The sequence below is a fragment of the Salminus brasiliensis genome, chromosome 2, assembly GCF_030463535.1.
Source record: "Salminus brasiliensis chromosome 2, fSalBra1.hap2, whole genome shotgun sequence".
NCBI lineage: Eukaryota > Metazoa > Chordata > Actinopteri > Characiformes > Bryconidae > Salminus > Salminus brasiliensis.
The window spans coordinates 40,021,520-40,047,624 of NC_132879.1; the positions used below are offsets into that span (position 1 = coordinate 40,021,520).

The following is a 26,105-nucleotide window of genomic DNA, read 5'->3' on the forward strand; positions in this document are numbered from 1 at the left end:
CCCCCGCATGAACCAGCTCTGTGGCCTTCGCTGTAACATCGCTTGGATACATGAGACTGGAATGACCTATTATTCAACCATTACTGCTGACACATGCAAGACACCTAATGAACAGCAGAGCCTTTCTAAGAGAGTTGCTTAACCTCACCTCTTCAAGGAGTTTTCTGAGCCAGAAGAACTAAACATTTGTCATTTCTATTAACATGCGAGATTGGCATTTTAGTAGCTGCAAGAATCCCAACACATCTAAGATTTCAGTGCTCCAAATTGAGAGTACTACCTGATCGGTTCTGTCCGACAACAGAATCCACTTTGGGGATTAAAACTACAGCTGACACCTTTTCTTAAAGAGAACCACTGAAATTTTGCCTTGAGCTAAATGAAAGAAAGCATTTGCCATTAGCTCGTTTTGAACTTTGCACTTCTGAAATCCAATGTTTGTGGATTTTCAGTTTGAGCAGCAATAAAAGCTGGGCCACCAAACACAACGGCAGCACACATTTCCATCAGCCAAAGATAAATATTCAAATACTCACAACTGAGCCATGTTGAGACACCCATAATGAGCAGGACAAGATTATTATCACAAACATCAAACAGTGTGGTGCTTCCTCTTATTCCAGGTGTGTAATGAGTTTTTATTTAACACTGCAAACAAAAGAATATAATGAGAAGTGAAAACAATGTATCTGGTAACACTTTCCTGATGGGAGCATTTATAAGGTTACACCCCTTTTATGACTGACATAAACCTACATACTTAAAGACAAGGCTGCTTTTGTCAATTAAATTTGTTGATGTTATTTTACCTTAAAGTCCCTTCCAACTTTAACTCATACATGCAGTGAACACACATACACAATGAGGACAGTGAGCACAGGCCCAGAGCAGTGGGCAACAATCACTGCGGCGCCAGGGGAGCAGAGAGGGTTTAGGGCCTTGATTAGGGACTCAACAGTGACAGCTTGCTGAACCAAGGTATCAAACCCACAACCCTGTCATCAATAATCCAGGGCTCAAACCACTGAACCACCACTGCCCCTACAAACAAGGCACTGCAACTAGACAGTCCAACTAAACATTTTCCCAGTGCCACATCTTTACCTCTGCAGGTGGTGTAGCAATATTGGAATAAAAATTGGACTTCACATAAGACTTCTCATGGGCCTCATGTAGCATTACAAACACTGCCCTTCAGTACAGTGTACAGCATGTTACAAGATGTGTTGTTTAAAACTGGTGCATTAAATGGATTGAACTGGTGTATTAAATGGATTTCTGTGGCATTGTAGATAATGTAGCTCATTTCCAATATAGTTAATACATTTTTTTTTCAATTATTTAAAACAAGTAAACGTAGAATGTATAGAAAAGCACAAAAACAGTCACAATGGTCTCAAAATAAGAAAAATAAATAAGAAAATAAGAAGACAAATAAATAAATAAATAAATAAATAAATGACTGCTATCAAGAAAATGTATCTTGCCAGATTGTCATCTTCTGCAGAGTGTATAGTATTTGTACTATTTAAAAACTCATGCCAGGTTAAAAGTAAGTCAAGGTCCTTAAAGATAATCTTAAATAATTTTGAATTAAATAATGAATTCCTTAGTACTTTTCTCTAGAGGTCTCTGCCAATAGTTCACAAATTATTGTATGAGTCCAAAAGACTAAACAAGCTGACACATCACTTCCCCACAAAGAACACTGGGAGGAGTCACCTTGGACATGGTGTTGCTCAAGCTCTAGATTTCCCAGGCAGGGGCGACGCTCTGATGTTCCAAGAGATTTCTGATTCAGCCCAGAGCGTGCCTTTCACCTTTCCGTAACCCAACCAGTACCATAAGTGAATAATTGATCTTGGTGTAAATAGTGAGAGACTGTATCCGGGTCTCCACAAGATCAGCTAATTAAACACACTCTGTAGTACAATAAACTCAATGGAGAACTTAAGGGTGGTGACAGAAACCTTTAGTCAAAGGCTGAGCTCATTTGAAGAGCTTATATTTTGGAAAATAAGCCACTAGTCTCCTTGACTGAAGCAGAGTGATGCCATTATCAAGTAAGCAGTGTGGAAGCAACACACTAAACCTGGGATCAGAAGGTCAGAAGTTTAAGGTGGTCCAGGTCAAGATGATCTAGCAGGCAACCAGTTACTTGTTTCACACTGCGTAACTTTGATGACTGTCTGCATCCTATAATGATACAGGTATACTGCTGACTACACCAACACTACAGTAATGCCACTCTTAAAACTGGGGAGACAACTGTGTAAAAATAGACATTTTAATTTAGAGAGAGTAAAGTAGCCATTAAGAGCCATTAAGCCATTAAGTAGCCAGAGAGTAAGCTGCCTTGGGATCCTGGACAGAGATGGGCATCAAATCTACAATCTCACTATAATGGGGTTAGTTGCTGCAGCACTATAAAATTTAGAATAAAATGTAGAATCTGGATATACATCGATCTGGATACAGCATTTCTGGGTTAGAAATATAGCATTTCTGTAGGGTTAGAAATGATAATATCTATAAATACTACTAATAAAACTACTGACAAACACAGTCATATAATATATGACATGTTATACAGTCACAGCATTTGCCAAAACATACATCCCTACTGTTGCTATGTATTCTACAGTACTGTGTGCACAACACTGCAGGGCTACAAGGTCTTTCAATGCATTCCATTTCACATCCACACTACAAGTCACAGATGATGAGGGATACATACACAGATCTATGTAAAACCATTGTCTCTTTCAAGCTACCAGCCACAGAGTATTGTATCTGAACTGCTTATTGAGTGTAAAGGAGAGAGAGAAGGTTTAACCACTTGTCTGTCATGGGACTGTTTAGGCATCCAGTTGGCAAGTACATTGCTCAGCCTTGTGGGAACGAGAGACTATGTGAACACTGACAATTACATTCTCTGAGGAGCTCACAGGGACAGCAGCTGAATTCTTAATCCCTGCAGAACAGAGCAGCTTTGCACTGCTGCATTGAGCTTTTACCAGGTGCACCATTTGGGGGGCAGGGGAAAAAGCAGAAAAAGCAGAGTTTTTTCTCTATGGGGAATGGGTCATTTTATGTCTTACAAAAGCAGCTGTTGAAGATACTGGATCAGAAAATGCGGTCAAACCAAACTTTTTTTTTTTTTTTTTTTTGGTGCACGTATTTGTCACTGTACAGTGTACACTGCACAGCAAAATGTGTCCTCCGCATTTAACCCATCTGTGGTAGTGAACACACACACACACACACACTAGTGAACTAGGGGTGAGTACACACACACCCAGAGCGGTGGGCAGCCAACTCCAGCGCCCGGGGAGCAGAGAAGGTAAAGGGCCTTGCTCAAGGGCCCAACAGTGGCAGCTTGCCAAGCCCGGGTATTGAACCCACAACCCTGTTATCGATAGCCTGGCGCTCTAACCGCTGAGCCACCACTGCCCAAAAACTGCACTTGAAAGTTCCATTAGGGCTGAAATATGGATGAAATAGCTAACAATATGATGATCACAATATCCGATGATCACAATATGTTAACTTACCCACCACAAACAATTTAAATAGTACTGCTGATCTGATATTGTTAATTCTCATTTCTCAGTTTTGCTAGTCTTAATAAACGTCAGGTCTAACTTGCATTTTTCCCAGACAGGAAAAATGTGATGGTGTCTGTCACAGCCTTTTCTTCAGATTATCTACACTTTCTACACTTTTCTTCAGATTATCATTGGATCATCAGATTTACAAGACTGTTAAGGTTGCCAGATATGAATGATGCTACAACCATGCTACAAGCAGACAACTTCACTAACCTTACTTCACAAAGCTTGATGGTTTTCTTGAGGTATTTTGTTTAAGGCTGCCAGTCTTATGCAGTGTTATCTCACTTGAAGCAACACCTAATTTTGTCATTTAACAGCTATATAATTCAGAGGATCAAGTGACATTTGGAAGAAAACATTCTGAATTTTATTTTTTTTACCACTGGTTCATGTTCTCCTTTCTGGTGCCTTTCTGTTTTTGATTACTTGATTTTTTTATCCAGTATCTACAACTGTTGGTTTTTGTAAGTACTTTGACATAGAATGATCCATTCACTATACAGATCACCTCGACATCAAGCACAGTGTAAAGTGCAACTCCAGTCATCCAGACATCAACCACAGTGCTTGACCAGAACTATCAATTCTCAGTTTGTTTGAATGCTGAGCCTTTCAGCTACTAATGAGAGTTTAACACATGATAGCTCCTGGCACCAGTGCAGCAAGCTGTGCGACATGGTGAAAGGCCAGAGGAAATGAGAGAGAGAAAGACACCTGGCTAGCACACTTTGATAGAGGCCGCTGAAAGATTGATGAGGATGTGGCTCACCTTTAATGTGCGGGTCACTGCGCCACAACATCACCAATCAGACAGACCAAAACAACAACCTGATTACCAGCACAAACATCTATGTAACAGGGCTTATTAGCGCCTCATTTTTGAACAATTACTGCATCTCAAACAAAAGCCATTACTTATCGCTATCCATACACAGGTCAACAGAGCCAACACCCATTCAAAATCCTTGCTCAGACTGCGAGCAGTAACCAGTGTTTTTTTTTTCAAGTAGAAATATCTCATTTGTGCCTCGCCAAAGACCCACAGTACTCTGCATCTGTGATGTGCATGATACTGATGGGAATGCAGCAAGCTCACACTACAATAATGGAGAAGGTTCAATAATGGAAAGTAATGAGAATTTGGTCCATGAAAGTGACATACTACTCAAACCTCAAACACAAAGGTAAACCCAAGGAAGTATGCAGGTGCTAGGCTAACCAGGTTACAATGTCTTCAGATTCAGAAAGAGACAGCAACACTATCTGGCATAACTTTAGGTTTGTTGACGGTGGAGCAGATAGATAGGTGTTCTCAGGGTACGCCCGTGTCCGTGTTACCTTCTGGCTCTCTCCTTTTAATTATGCTGTGATAATCAGACCTGCCGGAGTCGTCAGACATACCCAGATGCTGATTCTCAACATTCTCTGCACTCCATAAAATTCCTCTTAGAACTAACTTCTCTCTCTTTACCTTCCCCGAGTAAATGGCCACCCAGCCCGATCTGCAGGAAGATTGCCCGCTGAGGTCCCCGTGGCCGTGCTGAAACCTAGATGGACTCGTGCCTGTCTGACACTATTAATATCACCACTATTAACTTTCTGTTGTATCTGCTTTGGTAATTTTTATCATTAATGTTTAAAACAGTCTGGCCAGAGGAGGATGGGTCCCCCTTGTGAGCCTTGGTTCCTCCCAAGGTTTCTTCCTCCAGCTCTGAGGGAGTTTTTCCTTGCCACTGTCGCCGTTGGCTTGCTCACGGGGGTCTTTGACGCTTCATGTTATTCCTTCTTTCTTCTCTGTCTCTGTTCTTTATTAAGTACTAATTATGTAAAGCTGCTTTGTGACGACAACAGTTGTAAAAAGCGCTATACAAATAAATTTGACTTGACTTGACTTGACTTTAGAATTACAAAAATAATTTGTGCTCTTGTTACAGTTTTGTAAAAACTGTGCTATGCAACGTGGCATCTGTAAGCCATTTTGGTGGCGTAAACCAGCCAATAAATGCAGAGCTTAGCCTTTTTTTCCCAACAGAAAATGGAATGCACTCAACAAGTGCATTCTTTGGCAAGTAGGAATGTATGCTTGTAGTAAAGCAAACTATTTCCATTTATCATCACCTCCTCCATACCTAAGGTCTCTTACAAGGCCAGTCAAGAGACTCTACTACCTGTACATATACATACCAGCATCACTATCCAAATAGTAGTAGATAATGTAAGCTTTTATAGCATTTACGGCAGTCCACAAAAAAAATCAAGGTGTTCTACATCAGTTTCAGGTAAAAACTAACTTATTAGCTGTCTTGATTAGCTGATTGATGTAGCTAATCATTTTTTAAGACTGAACTCTGGGCACAAAAAGGTTAATTTGGCCCACTTCCAATCCTGCAGTATCTTGGCAAAGGTCTGACTGTCCCATAAAAATGAAATTGAGCTGCTGTTGATGTGCCGTATTTGGAGGAAATACAGGATTCTGTGTATGAATATTCATGTGAACAGCATATGAATTGTTTAAAATGCTAAATTTGCAGCAGAACACGGGAGTGTGCATGTTTGCATGCCGCTGAGGTAGTGTGAAAAGCAGATTTGCTTTCATGGTAATAAGCAAGAACAGTCGCTGTTCTTAGAAAACAGCAGTGTCACTGTTTGATCATGCCACACGTTTCCTTTTTACAGCACATTAACAAGGAAATAATAAATAAGAAAAACAAGCAGCACTCCAAGTTGTGATTGCGAGAAGTTTTGTGATACGAGTGCTTCTTGTGACTACAAATGCTTTAGGAAGAAAAGGTTCCCATTGAAAAGCTGCCAGTGACATGCTGACATCAAAAATACTCTTCTGCAGTCAACGCACACCTAAATGCAGAGGTGTAGACCATGTAGCAGACCCCAAACCTAAGTACAGGAAACACTGTTTAAATATATTGATGCTTCCATGGGGCCACGGTCACATCTCACTGTTCGGATAACAGACACTGGACACAGAGGCTACAACAACAACAAAACAACCAACTGTGCTCATTCCTTGTGTGTGAAATTTTAGTGCTACAGAGAGTGGGAGAGTGTGTGACTGAAAGAAGGAGCCTTAAAGCAGGTGACTGAGCCATTGTGGAGAGTTTCTATGGCAACTGAAACCATGTGAGGAGAAGACCCATCCATTACACTGACTGCAGCACTGTTCGTATGCTGTAGATTTCAGCACTGGATCTTTCAAGCCTGGCCCATATAAACAAGGCAACACTCGACTTTGTGTCTGAAAGAGATGCATTAAACTCAACTCAGTGATAGATAGGCACAATGTCAGGCAATGTAGCATCAACACTTGAATTCTGATTATTTCACAGGATTACTTGACATCAGCATCTCCCAAAATAGTCTCAGCCAACTTAAATACAGCAGAGGAAGCACAGACTAAATCCACTTTATCTGGATGCCTTAACAAGCAGTGTTTTGATCAGCTCTCCAAAGACTGTTTGCCAATATCAGAGATGGGGCAGTAATCAGATTACTTATTGACGGTCCCCTGCAGCGCAATTCAGCCATGAAGTGAGAATGTGAGTTCATTCACAGAACGACTGATGATCACCCACACAGTGAATGACTGGACACAGCAGGCCTAATGCAGGAACACTGTGTTTTTATCTTAATTTAATCACCAACATTTTCAAAAAGTGTGAAAACACCATCAAGTCTGTAAATGAGCTTATGCTGTGGTACAATGAATTAGTACGATTCACACCCCACCCAAAAACTATATAAGACAGGCTTGACTAAAAGGTAATGTACACTCTACCTGCACCTGTTTGAGCAAAGGTTTATAACACAAATCCCAATCACAGCAGCCTTTGTGTCTGACATCAAAGAAAGCTATCTACTTCACCCACAAAAAGCTTCAGCACAGAAAACAATTACAATACAGAACCAGGCCTAACAGTTGAACCTATGTGGAAGAAACGTACTACAGGCATGACGAGAGTCAAATTACTTGCCCGATACCACCTTAGTTACAGACTGCCAGTCAAAAAGGACAATAGGCTAAGGATGATAAGATCATACGAATGAATTATATAGCCACTGGAAAGATGTTTCGAATTGACAGATTTTGAGCCCGTATTTGCTGATGAATTTATTGTTCTCCATTGGATAGTGGTGACAGTGGACTACTGTGCCAAAATATGTTAACTTATTTGTACCTCTACAGAAGTACATTACACTGTACATGACTCATCATATTCAACAATATTAAGAGCTTGAATTTGCCTGCACAGTGATTTCAATTGGATTTTGTTCTCTTTAGAATCTTTAGAATTTGTTCACATATTCATCATGATTCATCACGAAAGCCAAGTCTATAGCACATAGAAATGTCAACCCACCCCACTAGGTCAATAATTATACAAAACCTTACCTTTAATCTGCTGTAAAAAGAGGAGCATAGAATGTGGTGCGCTGCTCTTATGTACACAGCCCTGCTTGGCTGAGGCAAAGGTATGAAACGTTTATTAGTATAGAACTTAATGCAGCATTTTATACACACAGGTCATTCAGAGTGCTTTACAATAAGTTTAGATATAAATGAGAAAAAATAGATAAATAAAATAACATAAAAATAAAAAAATAAAATGTAAATAGCTAAACATTAAAAGCAACAAAGAGGGCAAGTTCTGGGACTCGTTTTTCTGACCCTTGTGTAAACAGAAATGCTACATTTGGGGCACATCTAAGGCTTCTAAAGTTCAGTGCAGCACTAGTGAGCTCCAAACTCTAATAAAGCTGGGCTGGGTGGGCTTAGGGTAAAGAAGCAGTTTTCCTCTCCCCCTGAAGAAGCTCTTCTCTTTCTCTGTTCCTCGTTCCATGGAACATTAAAGAGGATTTGCAAGAAGACTTACTCACACACGCACACACACAGGTCTGTGATAATCCACACCCCATTCCTCTTGAGTAAAGGATAATGGGATATGAGATGACAGAGCACAATTCAGCACAGAAGTGCAACTTTACAATGGTTAACTGCTTTACGGTCATGTGGTACAGCTTTCCTGTACAAAACAGTAATGCAGGGCTTGTAGAGTTTACCTGCAGCAGCTTCGTCTTATTTTTCACCCAAGGGTGCAGGGTGAATGTTTTATTGTGCTTCTTCACTGTTCAATGTGAACAGGAGGGACTGAGCCATAAAAGTGAGAACACCAAATCCTACCTTCTTCAGGTAGCAGAAAAATGAATAAAGTAACTGCCACTAGTAGATTCAACACGTTGCGGAACACAAACTGTGACCAAGTGTATAAAGTGCCTTTCGGTAAAAACATTTATGGGTTTTCTTGCCTCTTGCACTGGTTTCACTGGTTTACGGTTAGAATAGTGAAACCTTACCATAATGAAACTTTACCTGTGTAAATACTATACTAAACACTATAAATTCAAATAAGGGTACTTTACTTGAATGGTCCATCATAGGTGCCTCGAAGTTTCTCACCTGACATTCAACTGAATATTTACATATTACAATATATCTACAATGGACTATCTAAGTAAAGTGTTGCCCAAAAGCAATGCTACATATCTGATGCCCTGAACGAAATAAGTGTAACAGTACCTCTCAAGTCCATGACTGAGTGAATTCCATGAACACAGCGGCAAGGCTAGTTCAGGTCAATTCAAACTAACAGCACTGCTAATCAATTACCTACATGCACAGTTGTACCCCAGAGGCATGTTATAGGCCGCTCAGTTAAACTATTTCAGTATGCTTTCAGCCAACCCTACCTTCATAACCTTAGTTAATGTGTAACCCAAACAGCCATGATGAAACACTGTCCTGTTATTAACTGGAAACATTGCTTTTCTGTGGAAATGGCCTAAACGGTCCAAATACCTGCCTAACAATCATTATCCTCTTCTCTTTTGACATGACATTCTTTCACATGCATAGCTGTTGCCGTCAAAAATGCCACAGTTGCTGATTCTGAATCTACACTGTCAGCATAATCCCAGTGAAGCGTAATCATCCTTAATTGTATTATCCCCCCCTTCTCAGCCTTGCCTATTGCCAATATCTGATGTGCAGGGAGAGAGGGTCACATTTCCGATTTTCAGAAACCTTTTTTAATGAATAATCTAAAATACATTTAGACCTCTGTGTTTTGGTGACTCCGAATGCACAGAACCAGTGACGTACTACATGGTGTACTGGGTCCAAATAACAAATACTGCATAGCTGTGATCCGGAAATTCGAGTTGTCCTGGTCTTAATCACAAAGTAAAGGGAATTTCACCAATTTCAGAGTTCCTGACTGCAACTAAAAAGGTTACAATTGCAACCAAATACTAGTTGGTCATTTAATAAATTTTAATAAATTAAATACTGGTTATACATGACAACTTATTATTATTTTTATGGGTATGTTTTATTTCTATTTCTCTTTCTTTAATACTTTTGTGTTTGTTATGTCTTTATCTTAAAAGGTAAATTATAACCATTAAAAAAAAACTGCCTGCGTGCTTGTGGAATTTCCACTAAAAACATGACTGCAATGAACATCACCATGTAGAACATGGCTCTGTCATCACCAGTGGACTTCTAAAAGACACAGACAAAGATCTACTTTAAACAACAGTCCACAGTCAACAGTACAACCACAGCAGGACATTTTAAAATTTTGTGGCTTTAGGAATTTGCGTGGCTCAGGTATGATAACAAAGCAGGTCATATATTGCAAACTCTGTTAAAAAGCAAAAAAAAACATAGTATGAAAAATTGGAAATGACGTAGCAGAAAAATACATTTAAAAAAAGGGATAAGAAAAAAACCGAGTTGAAACATGGAAACTGAAACATGAAATTTAATGCAGCCTACATGATAACACAAAAAAAACAGGATGCATTGAGGGTTTATGATAATGACACGTCTTGTGCAGAGTTCATAGGTTTCACTGACCAGGTCAAAGTACAGATATTGAAAGCTATAAACTCTGCACAAGATGTGTCATTATCATACAGTGGTTTGTATATTATTTGTATTTTTTGTGTTTGTTTTGTTTTAGGAGCCACTGGCTCCTTAAGTTATTTTTTGTGTGGAGCCCTGAATTTAAAATATGAGTAAACAGTATATAAACAGTCATTCAGGGTGGTTCACAGTGAAATGCTTTGTTCTGGAGAATTATTCACAGAGCTGGTCACAGAAACCAGAGTGTGAAGAGTTGAATGCCTTTAAAAGCTACAACACAGAAAATTTACATAATGATTGTCACTGATTATAAATACACTACCTAATGTCCAAGGCAGTGTTTTACGCTATGTGCAAGTTTTGGCCTAAAACAGATTTTCTTTTCATCTATTCTTGGGATCTCCTGAGTCTTGCTCTTTGGCCTCATCATCAGGAGAGTATGAGTGCAACCCCAAACTATGGCATAGCCATCCATGGCCAGGAGTGCAAGAGAGCATAACTGACATTGTTCTCTCTGGATGGCCCTCTTGCTCTCTCATGCCCATTACCCCTACTGTGGAATGGTTCTCTATAATGAGCCATGAACCTATGATACATTTAAAAGAAATAAAAACTTTAGATTGAAAAATTATGAAAGTTCAGTGGAATTCCCCTTTTAATTTTTCACTGTAACCAAACTAACTAACCATCTTACCCCTTTTCACCTCCTCTAGCCTTTCAGAAACTAACATGGTGGCGCCTTGCCAAATGCAGCAGCCTAAATCTACAAGTACTCAGGAAGTCTTCGTTCCCTGCCGAGAAGGCACAAGGATGTGTGTGAGAGGTGCTTTTTAAAATTCTCCCGTCGTCTTATGTGTGGGAATCTTGAGCGAGCCGTGAAAATTTGCCTCTGTTCACAGTCGATTTGCAATCTGCTCACAGAACACAGACACAGCAATGCTGAGGGCATATTCATTTCCTCTTGATCTCTGTTGTGCATGATGAGATGATGCAAATTGAGGGATGCCGTTATACCCTTCTAAATTTTAAATATGAAATGTTGTAAGTTGTAAATATATAAGTTGCAGTTCGTTTTAAATATATACATGCATAAACACACACATTTATGTCAGGCCGAGATTAGCCTTTTGAGTCAATGAAGGTACGGACCCCTCTGTTCATGTCAATCTGCACCACTTTCCATTTCTCTTACCCTTTTTTTTAGGAAAAGGTACCATATGGAGGCCTGAACTGACCAACAAATCACACAAGCTTAAGCTACACACTTACACAGTGCTGGAGCCACCGTTTACCATGGAAAAACTGTGAAAATAATAATTAAAGAACCTAAGAACCTAAAAAGCAACCAGAAGACTCCTTCATAACATTAACCAGAAAACCCATCTGCTGCAAGCCCATCAGGGATCAGGCTATCACATGTCTGAGAGGTGCAAACAAAGTGATGGACCTGATTCACACTCTTCTAAATCCAGCTCTGCCCTGATACTATTTGGAGCAAAGCTATTGATTTCTAATGATCCAGAACCTGTTTTTTTGTTGTTGTTGTTTTTTTTTACTGCAGTCCTGTCCTCACAAAGCAACAGAATGTAGTTGTGGTAATGTTTATGTTGGCATCTCAGTATGAAATGTAAAAGGAAAGGAAAACTATCATATTTTATATTCAGTACACATACAGTGACATTTTTCAAGCAGAAACATTTTAAGCCTTTTTTTGTTTACTTTTGGCCAGTATAGCTTCTGAAATTAAAAAACTCACTCAGAATATTTCATTTCTATTTCATAGATCAAACAGAAAATGATGTACAATACAGAAATGTACCTTCATTTATACACTCTGTATGTGGTTGGGGCTCCTTTCCCATGAATACTGCATTGACATGGCATTGTATGGAGGCTTGGATCAGCTTGTGGCACTGTTAAGATGTTACTGAAACCCAGGTTGCTCTGACTGTGGCCTTTAGCTTGTTTGTATTTCTGGATCAGGTGTTTCTCATCTTTCTCTTGACAATATCTCATAAAATCTCCATGGGGTTCCGGTTCAGACAGTTATCTGGCCAATCAAGCAAAGTAATATCATGGTCAGCAAATCATTTGGTTTTGTGGACAGGTGTCAAGTCCTTCTGGAAAAGGAAATCGCCATCACCATAAAGCTTGTTAGCAGATGGAAGAATGAAGTGCTCTAGAATGAATCTTGCGGTAGGCTACAATGTTGACTTTGGCTTCATCTCAACTCCTCTGCTGTTGTTGGTCCACTTTGTTTTGATACCCAGACTCATTACAGACTGTAGAAACTTCACACTGGACTTCAGACATCTTGGATTCTGTGCCTCTTCACTCTTCCTCCAGACTCTAGGACCCTGATTTCACAAATGAAATGCAAAATTTACTTTCATCTAAAAAAGGGGGATTTTGGAACACTGAGCAACAGTCCAGTTCTCTTTCTCCTTAGCCCAGGAAAGAAGCTTCTGGTTCAGAACTGGCCTGATATTAGGAATGCAGCAGTTGTAGCTCCTTTGCTGGATCTGTGTGTTGTGGCTGATGCACTGACACCAGCCTCAGTCTAAGCTTGAGTCGACTTTTCTTAAAAATCCTCTCACGGCTATGGCCATCTCTTTTGTTTGTTGCACCACATTTCCCCTTCCAGGCAATGAAATAAGAGATTTACTGCATATACATTCTAGTTATCTAGTTATTCTAGATGTTTATATTGGAGCTGTAAGCCATACTGACCACAAGTAAAACAAATTTCAACTGAAATGTCACTTCACATGTAGTGAATATAAAATATGTGACAGTTTACCTTTAAATTCAATTAAATCAATTAAATTCTGAACAAAAATGAACTTTATAACGCCATGACTATGCACACAGTCATTAGCATTAACCCATATGATCAGTTTCATAGTATTACAGGAATTATAAGATTTAATGTATCTAGAGATTTGTGTCTGTGCACACAGTTGACATGCATGCATTGACTTTTTTTTGTATGTAAAAATGATTCCACATGTCGTGTTTAGGTTAGCTCAGATATGAGGTACTTTTAGTTCATGCCCCCACCTTTAAAAAATGTGTGCATGTGTCAACTTTACAATGTCAAGGTGAATGACGTTTATGACGCCTAGTGTCCCCAATTGTCCTAACACTAACCTTTAAAGCCCTGCTAGGACAAGCACAAGAGGATGTCAGGTTCTAGCATGAGAACACAAGCTACTTTTAGATTTCATTGTAATGTACTTTAATGAGCATCTGGGGCAATGTGCCAATGTGATCCTATTATGCAAATCTAACATGACTCTAACATGTCCTAATGCAGTAAGTTACAGCTTACCTGAACAGTCAGTGAAGAAACAGTAAGTATCAGGGGCTTGCTAATTACACACCAGCATGTGTCAGCAACATTGTCCTAACGCCATTACGGTAAACCCAACAAGTCGCAAGAGTTTTGAGCTCTGTCTGAACGGACGCAGAGTTCTCTCCAGAGTGCGCCGGCTCTCAGGATTTGGATCTATTGTTGTTCCAAGATCAGTGGACTTAATCCTCTACCTCGTTACGCAGTCGGGGGACAGCGAAGCCTTCTAGCGCCTGTGGACGTGCCTACACTGGTGAAAGACTTAAGCCAGTGCTGAAGGCTGACACACACACACACACACACACACACACACACACACACACACACACACACAAAGATCACCATGACTACCAGCAAACGAACGCCTGTGAAAGGCAAAAGCACTTTTTACAGCCTCACAAGTGCCTTTGCCCCATATGAGAGACGAAGAATTTGTGGAACAACTCAGAAAGGGTTGTTTTAGGTCAATATGATCAATAGCTGTTCCTAGACGTCTATTGAGACATAACTGCCAAGTTTCTCATCTTCATGTGTTTTTCTACATTCTGAATCAAGTACTGACCAAGCTACCAAACGCTGCTGGCATTAGCCATGCCTTAATATTTCAAAATAAAGGCGCTGTTAAAAGACAGTGATTGATTCTCTTTAACAAACCCAACTAACAAACCAAAATTCATAACCTCTAATCAACATCATGTGGATTATGTCAATTATTTCGATTGGTGTTGTCATGTGACTCCGCCCCATCCAATCTGCAACATGGAAGCAACATGGAGGAGAACTCAAACACAATATAACACATATTTCTCGAGTGTTATAAATGCAGTAAAAAGTATCCAACATCACCTGGACTCTCTGCTCTTGCAAAGTGCAATGAAAACAACAAATATACGTTTGAAATATCAGTAATTTCTGTCTCTCATTTTTGCATCCCTAGTATCAAGCCCTGCCAATGAACTCGATTTGTTTTAACTGTTCTACTATGATTTGCAGAACATTCAAGGTCAGTGTCAGAAGTACATCCAGAAGCAGTTACATGAAGGAGTAATTCTTTCAGGCGGTTAAATGGTTCAGTGCTCTTCTGGCGTGTACATGGGCAAGAAAAAATAAATGGCTATGACCTTGATTGTTAATTAGAGGCCTTGTCAGAGTGGAAAGCCGGGGCAGTGAGGCTGACCTGAGCTAACACTGGCAGCACATGGCTCCAGTCTCAAAAGCGTGAAGTACTTTAAAATTATGCATTCTTTAGGAAACTGACACTGCCACGGATAGCGAGGCCAGCCAAGCATGAGAACAAAAGGTGGGTCCTTGGCTGCACAGAAAAATGATACCGTTTCATAAAACAAATATAGTCGAAACATTTGTTCTCTTGCTGATCAGTTTTAAGGCCTTTGGAATAAGGCACTTATTTCTATATCCAAAAAGGGTTCTATATTTACATTGTCAGTCAAAAGGAGTTGCTCAGATGTTTATACAATGAAACTATTTTGGGTGGGTTTATCGCTCCGTTTTTGGAGGATAGCCACAAAATATAATTTGATATGCCAACAAGCTGATGCATATGCCAAGGCACTCATCACTTGCGTAAATCGCTCCTCATTACAGAGATAGAGCCCTATATTCTGCTCCAAGTGCACAGAGTTGTCCAATGGCATTACATTAGCAGCAGTTCTAAAAATGTTGTGGGTTGGATGCAATTCTTTCGCTTCCCGGCACTGGTAGCATTGTGAGACAAGAGGAGTCCTGACTAGTGGGTAGGAATTACAAATGTATAGAGCCCTGCTGGTGATGTCCCACATAAATAAAATTACATTGTGGCCATAGTTTGGCCATGAAGGTATGGGCCCAAGATCCTAAGTTGTTGCCACCACCTAGTAAGACCAGATCATGTTCCCAGACCTTACTAAGTTACTTGGTAACTTTTTTTACATTGCCAGCTTTTTTACATTGCCAGTTTTTTTTCTTTACTCTGTAGATTTCAAAGATGTGGGTTTTTAAGTGCCAGCATAATAGTAACAAGACAATAGGTCAAATAGTGCATTTGTACATGTCAAAATGTGTCTAGTCTCAGTTTTTCATCAATAGAATCTATGTTTGCTGTTTGTTAATACGAGGACCAGAGTTGTACTTATTGGTGCAATGACTAACTGACTTAGTCGACTACAATCGACGACCAAATTAGTTGGCAACTACTTTAATCACTGATGATGTCATCACACTAATTGGAATGGATCAGATGCACATGAACCACTGATTAATCACCAAACTTAACATTTTGGAATACATACTTTTTGCAAAAATAATTCCCTTGTTCAAGTGGAGAGCAGAGTTTTATTAGTGTGAGGTATGGTGAGGTCTCATGTGGACACAAATAAAAGTCACTAATACATATGTTGCAGTACATCTCATTGTCTCCCTTTTTTCCTTTTTGCTGATCACAAAAAATATGGAAAACTGATTACGGGGAAATTGATTTCGTTTTGTTACATTTTTTGGCTCCTATTTTGCACATTATCATTTAAAATTTTGCCAGAAGAGGAAAAAGATCATTTTATAAATATTTTCTATTAATAGGAAAGTTCAGTGACTAACCACTGAATACGTTATTTTATTGTCTTCATTGTTAGTTAGCAAATGCATAAAACAACTTTCAGCTAAATATAAAAGCTCATACATAAGATATGTAAAAGTTACTTGGTAAGTGAGCGTTTCATAATGTTTCAAAATCAATAGATTATTTGACTATTAAAATAGATGTTTGTTGCAGCCCTAGTTGTAATAGTGGAAACCCTTATGAGTCTGCAAAACAAAAAAAATAGTAAGAAACACAAGTTGTTAGGATTGGTAAAAAAATCAATGAATTTTGTGATAGACTGTCAGTGTATATCCAACTTAACAGTACATAAATTCAAAATCAGCAAACAGTAATTATTTGTCTATAATTGTATATCTGAACAGTGGCCAAATGGGTTCCTGCAAGCCTGAACTGCAGCGAGTTTGGGAGGAAATAGGGTGCAGTCTTCAAAAGGTCTTTAAAGGGTTCAAAAGAATTCACTGATTCTTAGAACCATCAAGCATTTCCTAAAGATCATAAACAGCTCCCAGCGGTGAGTGACTACACTCAGTAAGCACATGACCATTAAACGGTAGGCTTAATAAGCAAGTCAGATAGTCAGTAGACTTTGTTCACCATGTCTGTATACTTTTCAATCTATGATTAAACAGTGTAAACAGAAGGAGGATAAAACTTAATATTGCAGCCAATCTTTAGAAAAACTAAACTAAAGTAGAGAAAGTGCGAGGTTACAAACCAGAGAACAGACCAGAGCTCTCCACTTCCTTAACAGCTGCTGGTTTAAGCCACTCAAAGCCTATAAAGCCATTTTTAATTAAGAGATATCAACTAATCCACATTTCTCATTTCCAATGGCTATATAAATAACCCAGCAAATAAATGCCCTACCCAGTATAGTCTCATGTACACATGTACTGTACACAGAAGTTCATGTTCTAACGCATTTGACAAAATCTTATCAGGATACACATTAGATACTAGTCACATGAAATGACAAGGTGTAAACAGATGCTTCTTCACTGCTGTACTTCAACCATTTAAGGGAGTGAAAAAGGAAAGCTGGTGAGCAAAATACATGTGGACAGGCAGTGGTCAACAACACTGCTGCTCATACACAAAAGCACAAAGGACGCTTATTAAAGGGAATAAGAAAAGGGTGGTAGTTTAGCCACATTGGGCAAATACTTCCTTTAGTACTTTCATTTGAACAGTTCAACTGTATTGATTAATAAAATCATCTGGAGGGACATGGTCTTTTTTTTGCATAGAAACGGGAGAATAATGGCAGAACCGCCTGGAAGCATTTTCTTTTGGATAGAATTCTTCGACAAATCCCAAGGATAAATAATTTGTGACTTCAGTGTATGGAGCTACTGCAGTCTGGTTTACAGCTATGACGAATACAAACATCTGCATGGTGACAGTCTTATTTTAATCTATCCTGCCCAGTCTTCATATGTCCTAAACTACCAGACGATTTGTTTGGGTGTGGTGACAAAGAATAAACTCTGCATCTGGGTGAACAATGGACACTGATTCACCTTACCTTGAACCTACATGCCAGTTTGTAGATGTCAAGTCCCACTGTAAAAGTGGGCCATCATTGGAGCATCATCTTATTGGTGCACTGAAACCAGTACATGCTCTATGGCCCACCAAACGATTGGAAGAATAGCCAATCATATGTTAAAGCAAACCAGACAAACAAGGTAGAGACAATGACAAAGAGTTGAACAAGCAATAACTGTTGTGCAGCAGAAACAAACGTGTATGGTAACCAGTTTCGTTAACTGAAAAGAACAATCCTATTGTGGTATTTATTTTATGGGACACTTAAAGTAGTCAATCAGTCATAATAATTTTGGTGTTTAAAGTCTGTTGGTTTTTGTTTTGCTAATGTATGGCATGGTGCCATCTACAGAAATGGGCAAAGGAGAGACAAAATTATTATACCTTAATTTAGGTATGCAGTAGGCAAAATGCAAATTGGTAAAGTATAAGCATCCTTAGCTACGTTAGCCTCATAGTTCAATTATAAAGCAAAAGAAGCCACACATCCAAAAGATATATGACAAGTACAGTATAGCACTAATGTACCACCCCACCTCTTCCCCAACTCATCCAAAAAGTGTTAAATGGAGCAACATCATTCCAGAGAACACAATTCCACTGTTCCACAACTCAATGCTGAAGGATGCTTTTTACCCCTCTAGCCCACACCTGGGATTATGCAAGGTGCCAAAAGGTTCATGTTTATCTACTCCAGAATGTCCTATTCTACTGGAAAAACTCAGGGACTTTACAGGGACTATACAAGCTGTGTGTGCTATAGCACATCTATGTCAGCAATGGACGTAACTTAAAGTAGCTGAACGCATTCATTAGAAGGTTATGACTGATTGGTGTAGATCATGGCTCTCACTAAGAAGGGATGAGCAGTCCTAGACTGGCTTTCTCTCAGATACCAGAAGCTTGCTGTTCCGCTCTGTGGCTGGAGTATCTCTGCTAGTTAGAGCAGTGTGACAGAAAGCCCTTCGGGAGCTGGAAGGCAAAGGTGTGAAATGAGCCTTTATACTGAAGACATGATCCAATTTTCATGACCACGTTGCTGTGTGCAGGCCTACCCACAGAGGAGAGATAAAGAGGATTCTGCACCCCCTCAACTCTCTACCGGTGGCCTCATACAACCAGATTACACTGAATGCACATGTACACAGCATGAAACACACCATTACATTTCGGTCTGTGTGAGCTCCAGAGGGGTAGAGGACACATGCACTACAGTGCTTCCACCTATGCTGCTCAGTGAGAGACTAAATGGAACCTTCCATGTTGTGCTGTGATATTTTCTCACTGCAGCACTGCAGCCATGTGACTGACCAACGCCCAACAGAGAGAGAGAGAGTAAAAAATATCTAACAGTGCTAACTGCTGCTCTACACAGTAATTATGTCATAAGATAATATGAGAATAAGCAAATAAGAACACAACCAAAGTATTAAAGCACTTTCAATAAAGCTCTAAACGGTGAGGTCTTTGCCTTTATTTATTTTTTCTTACACACTTACACAATAGAAAACACTGTTCGGTTAGAATAGTTATAGATTGTTCTTTTCTATAACTGTAAAACAATACTATTAACATTAAACTCACCAGTAACAAAAAAGAAGTTCTTTTACTTTGGTGCTATAAAGCATTATAAAAAGCTCCTCAATAAAAGATACGTAGGGGCTTCAAGTGGCTCAGCGCTCTGCTTAACCTACACTTGAATGGGTGGAACTATAGGTAGGTTGTGACATCACTAAACATGGCTGATTTTATAGCTTAGTTTCCATATTTCAAATGCATGGAGTGAACAATATGTTTTGAACATACTGTTTACATTCTACATCAAACTCCTCTTTGTGTAAAAAAGATAAAGCTGTGAATTTATAGGCTATTTAAACCTCTATCAGGTCTATCAGGGGCAGCTGGTGCAAGTGTGTTGTCAGTGGTTTAAGTACACTGTTACAAATGGCCCCTGGCCAAAGGTATTTATCTAGTATGGGGTATCTAGTAAGGTCTGGAACATCATGACGTCTAACTTGCATTATGATTTAGTGAAATAACCTGTATATTGAAGTAGCCTAGTAGTTATATAAAAAGTCTGCGTAGTCAACAAGTGTATGTCAAATCAAATTACAAGTTCAATCACAATTTATTATATTTCAACAATAGTTATTGCCAGTTTTCACACTGAACAGGACAAATTATTAATAAATACTCTCAATTAATGTTCTTTCATTTCAAGTAAATTTTAAAAAAGGAGGATGCTTTAAAAATAAGTGTGATTAATAACTTAATTTTGACACTGCTGCTTTGAACTGCTGATTGGATAATGCAACAGCTCACTGAATCTGACCGAGACCTGGGACTCACCACTGTCTCAGCAGAGCATTTGAGACATACTGGTTTAGAACTGCCTGTGGGTAGAAGAAAGGTGCGAGTCTGGCCTATCTTTTTCATTCGGTTTCCGCACTCCATGTTTCTCTTTTTTGGAACACGCCATGTGAATTAACTTTCCTCTGACTCACTTTCTTGAGCACATATTTGATTGGCACAGTCACTTGTGATATTTACAACGCATGTGATTGGTGTAAGAGTTTCCTGGACCATAAAACTATATTGTGAAGGCAAAGAAATGAAGCTGGGGAAAAAAAAAACAGTCCTCCAATATTAAATATTTTTCATTCGTTTATTGGTTACAGGTCTAGGTTCGGATAAGACAGGGTCAGGGTCGGGAACATGTCTGGAAGGAACAGTACGTTGTCAAAAAAACATTTAAAACTATTTGCACATGGGGTTTTATCTGTTTGCTTGCTGCCTGTTTTCTTACCAACAGAAGTCCAAAGGACAAAGGAAGGGCAACAGGGCATAAAAAGACACACTGTGTTTCCACTGGCACTCCCTAAGGGCAGCAGTCCAAAGAACCCACTGTATATGATACTAATGTTACAAAAAAAAGCCTGACGTGCAATTAAAGGTTTACCACCTGTAACAACAATGCTTTTCAATCCTAATGGCAGTGGCATGCAAACACTCCATGTAAAACTTTTTGTTACTGTGAATAGTTAAGTGACCAAAAGATAAACGCCATTAAGTGCTCAATATGTTAATCAATATTAGTAAATGGAATACCATGCAAAAGTGAAGAATTCTCATGGAAAGAAATCTCCAACCCTTAACCACAGGGATGGACTGATCATGCTTGTGTTGCAGACAGGGAACATTTTACTAGGCATCAAGCGCAATATAGAATCTCATAGAACTATTTTTTGCAGGGAAGGGTAAAAGGGGTGAACGGGTAAAAATCCCTCAAACAAAGTAGAGGCTCTTAGCCAACTCTGGTTAAAAAAAAAAAAAAAAAAAGCATTTTAATTTACTAAATACATACCATGCAGGGTGCCCTAATTTGGCTTCATGCCCTTTCTATTTTTCTATGCTAGCAAGATCTCTTGCTTAAAACAAATATGTAATTTAACTGTTTGCCTTTTTGGGAATCAGGTTATCTTTAACTCGTTTAGCCATTCACAAAACCCATTTCAACCAGAGGTGTCCAAACTTTAGCATGGCACTGTACACCTCAAGCATTGTAATACATTATTCAACGAGCCTGGTTCAAATAATATGTTCAGAGTGTTTTGCCAGCACTGCATTATCTTGCAGTCAGTACATAAGCACAAGTAATAAGCAGATGGCTTGGGTATATAGGTTTGACATGGCTTGACATGAGCTGCACAGCTTAGTTCAACAAATGCAAATTTGTCATTGCTCTGGTCAAATCTAATTAGGTGACATGAGTGACATATGAGTAACATACAGGCAGTAATAAAAAGGAAAACTCTTTGGAAGCTGTACTGATACTTTTTACTGCACGAGTCCGACAAAGAAAACAAAAAACAACATTCCATTTCATTTTCCCCACAGCAAATTCCCAGAATGTCTTTTAACTGGCTAAAGCCGAGGCCTCTTAACCTCCTGTTAGTGATCATGACTGACTACAGCTGGTACATGGAAAGGGTTCTTTTGACAGCACCCATTGGACTGACCTCTACACTTTACAGTGGGAGCTCATAATCAGGATCTGAGAATGATGGTAACAGAATGGAATGTTTCATGAAAGCTATCTTGTAAACTTGTAACTTGTAACATAATTTGTCACAAATGTAAGTACAAGTTATTGGGAGGTGTAGTCTCTTTGCCAAGGTCCGCTGAGAGAAAACTGGTTCGGATGGTTAGGAACCACTCAATAACCACCAAGGCCTTTTCATTGCCGTAGATGGCTGACCAGATGACCACACAGACACAGAAAAAGACTTCTGGAGAAATGTTGTATGATCACATGAGACAAAGGTGGTGGTAGCAACTGAGGCTGTTCTGCCGCCAGTGGAACTGGTATATTAAACAAAGTGAATGGAATAATGAAGAATGTGGACTACCTCTGCAGTATAATCTCAAACCATTACACAGACAGTTAAAACTTGGACACAACTGGGTGTTTCAACAAAACAATTACCCAAAACATCAAAAGTGGTTGTGAATGAGATAAAGCAAACCAAAACTGAGGTTTCAGAACGGCCCTCCTAAGTCCTGACCTCAAAAATGTGGAATGTGCTTAAAAGTCAGGTCTTTGTAAGGTAACACAACATTTGTCAGGTAACACAACACACCAACACATTCATTTGAACCCTACCAATTCTGGCAGAAGTGGTCAAATATCTAACTAGAATATTACCAGAAGCTTGTTATAGGCTACCAAAAACAACAGGACAGAAATTACAAAAATGTAGCTAACAGTAGCCAAACAAAGAGAATTTCATCAGGTCACTCGCATCAGAATGGCTTATCCTAGATCAAATGGATCTGACAGAAGCCTAAATGTTCTCTCACTCTCTTACTCCCACTGGTGGGCCCCTTTTAACATTTTCATTTTGTTCAACACAAACCCAACAGGAAGTAGAAAGAAAGGACTGTGCTCTCTCACCATCACCTACAGAAAGGCCAGCAGTGCTAAAAATAGAAAACAATAAAGATCATTATATGACACCAAAGATAAGAATAGAGGAAACTCCCTGAATAGGACCACATCTGGTCTGGCCATTTCTTTCCAAGGCTGCAGCCAATCCTAGTTTCTGCTGCCATGTAAAACCCAACAGAATCAATGGCGTCCATGGAGATGGTCGTAAAACAATACCTCCAGTAGAACAATCTGTGTTAACACTGTTAGGGATACTACAGAAATTACATGCAGACTACTGGTATAAAGTTAAAACATATAAAACAACTAAAAACTACAAAATAATGTACATTTAAAAAAGATTTTAAGGAGTAAGTTCTTAGTTAATCACATTACATTTCTGTATGCATCAATATGCTTCAATTGCCATGGATCTAAAAAATGGCCGATGCACTGACAGCGAACACTAATGCATGGCAATGCATTAACATTACGGTCATCCATTTAAAAGTTTCACCAGAATTGTATTTTTGACAGAGCACAGGCTGGCATACCCATGCAATAGCTAATAGGAGACGATGTGGGGCAACAGGAAGAAAACAATCATGGTTGTCAGAAGGTCTTACAGTTGTTGTTTATGAGATTTCATCTTTGAATGAGTTTCCTGATCCTTAACAAACCAGCAATGCATATACATCCATTTTTATGCATGCCAAAAGTGACATAGGGTGATACAGCAATGTGTGCCGAGCTTTAATCCTCAATGAGTTCTAGCTCTAATCATCTAGTCACAGAAAAGCTTTTTTTTTTTAGCCATGGAGGTGAGCAGGAACTTGAGTATTACTCAGAAATAACATTTTATGTAATGAGCAATAATATATATATATATATATATATATATATATATATATATATATATATATATATATATATATATATATATATATATACACACACACACACACTTCAGGTTTTTCAGTTGAGAGCGTTGCATAATTCTCAGCAGACGTCTGTGCACACGAACGCATGGCTGTTTGTTTTGAGCCACGAGCAAAACTCACTCCCTGACACCATCTGCTCTCTGTGTAAACTGCAGATTAGGGCTGCTGCTCCTCAGCTAATACCCACAGTTCTTAGCCCCTCGGGTAACAAACCCATCGCTCTCTTGTTCCAACACTTCATTTATGCTTTAGCTCATTTAGCCTCTTATAACTTGCAAAATTTGTCATATAAGGCATCCTTTAGGCACAAACATATTAGGGTCATATTTGGGTCAGATATGGTTTCACAATGGACATAAAAAGGAGGACATTGTGTTCAACACGTATTAAGGTCATTACCAATCAGGACATGAGACTAGGGTTAGTGACAAGTATAGTTGTAACTTGTGCTGTGTCTAAAGCAGCTTTTCTTCCCCGAGTAACTTGGTGTGCTTCTATTCTTCAATCCAGTATTAACAGCAAAGGCAGAACTTCGAACACTTCTTACTTTTCAATTCTTACTCATTTAGAAGATCATACCAAGATAACAATATTAACATTTTTAGTATTTTTTCTCTTTTATTTTTATAAGTACTAGCCCTAAAAATAGCGTTTAACAGTACATGTCTTCATCCAGAACCTTGACAGTACAGACTTTACAGTTTGGTGCATGCATCTATAAAAAAAATACACAGAGGCCTATATGCATAGATTGATGACCGTAATGCTTATCTCAAGCTGACTGGCATCTGACTACGGTAAGTGCAAATGACACACCGGCTCTAGTAGACCTGCCTGCTTCTTTCAGTACAGTAAGGGTGCTGTCTTTTCTGCGGGAGGGTTGAGCTAATTTGTTTTTTTGTTTTTTGTATCATTACCCTATATTTAAAAAAAAATCCTATGCAAGAGTGTATGTTTATGGATAACATTTTACTGCTTGTACAAACTGCCTCAGGGAGAACTATCCAGCACCATGTTGAACAATTGCCTGACTGAATTTACAAAATAATAAATTAAGAGAAATCATTTGATGGGTTTTGTTGCTTTTCCCTGTTGTGTCTAATACAAACCCCCTCCTCCTCCTGCATCCAGCAGATCTGTGTTATAGTGATCGAGAGGAGTGCTCTGAAGGGCATCTTGTTTGTCAACAATAAAGCTGGGAACAACCAAAAATACTCCTGCAGAATACCGGGACTGCGGCCAAATGAAGATTTCACATGGAAACTGCACTCCCTGATGAGACACGCTCACATACAGCTGTGCTCTTGTGGTTTTGGTTTCATTGCCCTCGGCATCCACGTGGTGTTGGTGGTAGTGGGAGGCGTTCTTTGCCACTGATCTGAGACCGCTCTGGCTGTTTGTCTTACAGTGATTCATCTTGGGAGCTGATTATCCACTAAAAGCAAAGACTGTGCTGTTGCAGTCTTTAAAACATAAAAAAACTTTGGGCTTTGGACTTTAGGGCTCCTAAAAATTATTTTTTTAAGGGCCCACATATTAAAAAATGGTTTGTTTGTTTTTTTATAAAAGAACTTGATGAATTATGTAAACTATTATGTAACTATGAACTACTGCTGAACTATAATCAAAAAATAGTCAGTCAATCAAAATAAGAGAGTTCATTTACATGTATCAGTCATAAAGTAACAAAAAACGAATAGATAAAGAGAGAAGTTATATCCACGGTATGACTATGGTTGTTACATAAATCCATGCAAAAGTGAAACTTTAGGGAAGGATAATAAAATGTAAGAAATGCGCTCCTCAATCCACAGGATTCCGATTCACAGAATTCTTTACATTTTAAAAGGACATGATATACTGCAATGATGAACAACTACAGTGGAAATTCACAAGTTGTGTAGATTGCCTCCATATTTAACCTTCTTCCACTGGGACCCAACCTGCACATGACACCAATTACTGAGAGGACACCAGAGACATCATCTAATAGGCCTAAAGACTGTTAAAATTGTTAAGCCACTTAGGAGTACCCTATACTATTACAAATGTATCTCTAACACTTATGTGTGTATATATATATGTATATAAACCAATAGTGTTTGCTACAAGACCTTAAAATATAAAGACCGAAGTACAAAACTAACTTTAAATAGGCTACACTGACTGCTTAGTAAAGATGTG

The 26,105-nt window shown here is 39.0% G+C and overlaps 1 protein-coding gene across 8 annotated transcripts in view; it reads right to left on the reverse strand.

Moving 5' to 3' along the window:
• eps8a (EGFR pathway substrate 8a, signaling adaptor) overlaps positions 1-26,105 on the reverse strand; it is a 57,036-nt gene that overhangs the window by 29,523 nt on the left and 1,408 nt on the right. The window contains exon 1 of one of the 8 annotated variants that reach the window (XM_072672666.1): positions 13,889-14,146. The exons of the other annotated variants lie outside the window; for them this stretch is intronic. The gene's annotated coding sequence lies outside the window, so the exon portion shown is untranslated. Of the gene's footprint in view, positions 1-13,888; positions 14,147-26,105 lie in introns of those variants that run through there. 8 annotated transcript variants of the gene reach the window in all.